At 37.5% G+C, this 4712-nt stretch overlaps 1 long non-coding RNA gene across 1 annotated transcript; it reads right to left on the bottom strand.

The window, feature by feature from the left end:
* Positions 1-2157: 2157 nt before the first annotated feature.
* On the bottom strand, positions 2158-3256 carry LOC117117677. Its single transcript, XR_004446937.1, has 3 exons — positions 3115-3256; positions 2369-2480; positions 2158-2185 (listed from the first exon to the last, which is right to left on the bottom strand). It is a non-coding gene; the product is annotated as an uncharacterized LOC117117677 (long non-coding RNA).
* Between the last annotated feature and the right edge of the window lie 1456 nt (positions 3257-4712).

Below are 4712 nucleotides of genomic sequence, written 5' to 3'. Positions count from 1 at the left end.
ATGAAGAAAACGCTGCGGAGCCTCGTAGGCTTATTGTAAATTTTGGCCAAATTATGGCATTTATTGGCGACGATGAACCAAGCAAGGCCCGTCGCTGTTGCTGATGATGTTGAACTTATTCGCCTAGGTTTACCGGGAAATATAAACGTGCGGCAAGACAGGAATGGTAATTTTATTCATATCACATGTTTTTTGAACATCATATACTGGTTGTTTGACATCCCGTAGCAGATTTATTATATATTATGTCAAAGCAAAGCTTATGCCTAGCTAGAGGGTAGAGCGCCGTACGGCTAGGCCTAGTCCAAAAGATTTTTTCGGAAAAATCTGCGTGGAAATTGGCCCTTATTTTTCCAATTGCGCGGACGGTTTTTATGGCATTTTTTGTTTGGGTGGAGGCTTCTAACTAGGCCTAGCCAATTCATAGTCTGGGGGTGTATACCTTCCTAGGCTAGGCCTGTTATAGCCTAGGCCTAGTCTAGCGAGGTCTATATGCCTAGGATAGCCCTTCTTTGCCTATCTAGGCTAGGCCATCTTTGGCTAGGCCTATACTGTAGGGAGGGTTAGAGTGGTACTAAATACTAATAGACTAAGGCCTATTGCCATGTTTGGCCTATTTTAGCCTAGTTAGTTGGTGGGTGTATACCCAGGGGAATTCCATTTTAAACAAATAAAAAAAAAATATCCTTTTAAATCTGACATCAGCGTGCCCTATTTAAAGTTGTATGGATGGAAAACCAAACGGAATATTTTAACATTGCATGCATAATTTAAAGCGTATCTTTGATATTTTTTTCTGAAAGTATTTGTAGACTAGAAGTCAACTGAGCCATTAAAATCATACCCTGGGCTTCTATTTGGGGAAATAGAACCTGTCTGAGTTATGATAATTGGGCCTAGTCCTTCTATTATGTTCTATAAAATCATGAGTGTAATAAAAAAAAATGCATTTCTGTTATTTTCAGGTGTTCTTGTGGAAACTGCGTCGTGGAAGAGATGTGGGGAAATCGTTCCTGTTGTCAAGAAGTAAGAACCATTCGATTAAAATACAAATTAAGGCCATATAAAATAAAAGAATTGGTTAGCATCCCCTCCCAACCATCAGAGAGGCCACTGACTTGAATGATTTTTTTTATTTTTTTTACAAAACTAATATACAGTAGGTCTATTTACCACCCATCTGCATGTTAGCCAGATCACTTGCAGTTCTATGCTCTACTGTTGTTCTATACTATTGTAGCCACATGGCATCCACGATGCCTGTTGTGTTGGAGTAAATTGTGCATTATTATTTAGAGAAATTGCATTATGACTGTTATTTATAGGCAAAGTTTCTGCTTGGTTTAGATGAATTACATAATTTCTTGTATGCAATTTTGGTCTCATGGTTTTCCTTGTGACACTATTTTTTCATGTTTGATGTGAGAAAAAAAAAATCTTCCTCCCTACCATGAAAATAAGCTTTGAAGCAGAATTCTTGTCCTCATGTTATCTAAAACTTCATAACGGAGGGTCGTACCAACTTATTTTTTTCTGGAAAATGTTCTCAAAAGACTATTCTACACCATTATATGATTGAAAAAAAAATTGAAAAATGTTTTTGACCTCTGAAATCAAGATGGAAAAAGAAAACCCCTGTCTCTTATACACATCTAGATGTGTATAAGAGACAGGTATATGACGATGCGAATGTGTTGCTGTTTGCCATGTTCCAGGCACGTTTGTTTAGAACATCACTCCGTGGATGAAGGAATGTGGAAAATGGAAGTTCGTAATCATAGGCCGGTCTATGAAAGTGAAGAAGGAATATTTCTAATACCTGTCTCTTATACACATCTAGATGTGTATAAGAGACAGGTAATATACTGCTGTACAATAACAATTTTCTGTAAATGGAAATAGAGCAATGCTGGAATCAGCAAAAATAATAACAGTGAGCCTGGGCATAATTTGAATGGCTCTTATAAAAAAAAGTGTAACATGGTCATGTTACTGTATGGCTATACAGTATTTAATTGAACTGTTGAATCGGCTGAGTAAACTGGACACAAACTGATTTTTGTCTGATTTCGGTAATTTCCCAGCAATTGTTCCCGGATCGCACATTATTTCAGCAGTGTAAAAAACTCTTTCATATTACTTTTTGCCATGTACAGAGCCATTTCAATTATGTTCGCAGCGTATTCTGCAAAGATTAGATGTGTATAAGAGACAGTATTATAACACATGAAATGCCTGACCCAAATGCTGATATATACTGTATTAACTTAAATGGTGGAAATTAAGCTTATAAATGCATTGAAATACTTCAACAAGTATAACATATAAATGGGTAAGCACAAATTAATTTTTTGAAAAGTTATCTTACCGAATGTAGACTTGACAAGATTTTTTTCAGCTACCCAGTCTTTTTTGGCAAGAGAGAACCACAAAGAGTTCTCAAGATCTCCTCCCTGGTTTGCAAAGCTGCTATGTAGGTTCTGAGATAAAATTAAAAAATCGAAGTTACAGTAACTTGTAAGAGCTATTCAATAACTTCACTAGTGTAGTTTGTATTTCAACATATTTTTTCTGGTGTCTATGGATTTGCATGTCCGTTTACGTGGTTACATCTTGCAAATGACTAACAAGCCCATCACTGCAAGGTTTCAGATGTCGGTGCTCAGGAAAATCCAAGAAAATGACTATTTCAAAAAAGTATTTACAATGTTATATAGTACGAAAATACTGTATAACAATTATTAGTCATTTGGCAAGGCGTTATCATTGCCTCCACCCAGGAGTAAAAGAGGGTGCTTGGTAGGTTCTAAAGCAAATACTAGCTGAAACATGTGATTAGCATTTACGGTGAATGCATAAGATTTAGGCCTAGTAGTGTAGATAGTAGACCCCAGAACTGCTGCTGCTAGGCCAAAGAAGTAGTATAGGCCTAGATTAGTAAGGTACGATTTTGTGCATCATCTTCATAGCAATCTTTGGCGCAAAATTGCTAGGCCTACGTAGGGTAGGGCCGCCGAGGGCTAGCTACCACCCCCACCCTAACTAGACTAGGCCATGCCTAGCTAATATGCTACCTAGCCTAGGCCTAGCCTAGCTACTTTACTTACTTACTACACTTTCAACCTCCCGTTTTCGTCGGTATATAGATTTCGTTGTTTTTCTTTTTTGGTCTGAGATGGCATTTCCTCAACATCTTCTTCCTCGTTGTCCTTTATTCTACCCACTTATTAAAATTTTTATCTTTCTTGGGAAAGAGGAAAAACGATACTTTTGGGTGACTTATTTGCGTTCTATTGAAGCCGAATACACAACAACCGTTCGGCATCTTGTTTGTTTACTTGTCGTCGGCGATTATCGTGTCAAAGTGCAATTTGAATGACCAATCACAAATCACTTACAGACGGGAATACAACGCGGTTGTTTCAAATTATCTGAACGATCGCAGTGGGTTTAGAATGCGTATGAAAACAAAGATGGCATATCGACATATCGGCCATTTTTCGGAGAAATTACTTTACAAATGTTTTTATTAATTTCTCAAATTCAACAAATTGTTCAAGGTTAGTATTTTGTGACTGGTTTATTGACTACCCAAGGATTCCAAAACCTTCATTCATTGGATTTTTGAAAATGGTTTCATATCCATTTTAAGGGATGGCCAAAAAAGTCGTGCCCTTCAGAAATACGAAGTTATTTTACTTTCAGAGATGAACTCTCAGTAGACAATGGAGTAGTTATGAAAAGACATAAAACCATAATTCCTAGCTCTCTCCAGTCATCATATACACAAAGGACATCCTGGAATAGAAGCTACAAAACGCAGAGCACGGGAAATTGTCTATTAGAGATCAATGTCCGATGACATAAACAAGTTTGTGTCATCCTGCCTGGTATGTAATGCCCTAAAGGCACATCAAGCCAAGGAGCCCTTACTTTTACATAACATTCCAGATCTACCATGGACGATTGTTGCCCCAGATATATTTGAGTGGAACAATAAGCATTTACTGGTACTCGTAGATTCCTATTCGTGATGGTTTGAAGTGAATACTTTAACTGACTTAACATCAGCCACGGTAATAGTGAAACTGAAGCGTCACTTTGCTACCCATGGTACACCGCGGATTCTCATAAGTGACAATGGAGGTCAGTATTCAGGTCAACAATTCAAACAGTTGGCATCAGAATGGAACTTTGTTCACATCATGAGTAGTCCTAAACATGCCCAATCAATTGGCCTTGCAGAGAATGCGGTAAAGCAGGCAAAGATGTTGTTAGAAAAGACACAAAGAGATGGATCAGATATCTATCAAAATCTTCTGAACTTACGCAATGTGCCAAGAAATAATGTTCTCAAATAACTGGCACAAAGACTACTATCATAAACAACTAGAAATCCTCTCTACACAAACAAATTCTTACTGACACCAAAACCAATCAATACAAAAGTTGTAAGAAATCAATTAGAAATGAAGAGAAACTAACAGACGAAAGGACATGATCGCCTTGGAACGATCAGCAAGTTTCTGGAACAGCCAAGATCATATATGGTCGATACTGGTGAAACGCAAATAAGAAGAAACAGAAAATATCTGCCTCCTGTAAAAGAAAACAAGCCCATACAAAAAGCTGTTTATATACCATTACAATTCCAGAACAGAGCCAATACACAACCCAAAACCACAAATGCAAACTCAACCTCGTGAAGAACT

The sequence above is a fragment of the Anneissia japonica genome, unplaced genomic scaffold, assembly GCF_011630105.1.
Source record: "Anneissia japonica isolate Jap-2015-1 unplaced genomic scaffold, ASM1163010v1 scaffold167_len7317_cov131, whole genome shotgun sequence".
Classification (NCBI taxonomy): Eukaryota; Metazoa; Echinodermata; class Crinoidea; order Comatulida; family Comatulidae; genus Anneissia; species Anneissia japonica.
The sequence above is the reverse complement of the archived record's forward strand: the minus strand, read 5'-3'. Positions and strand labels throughout refer to the sequence as shown.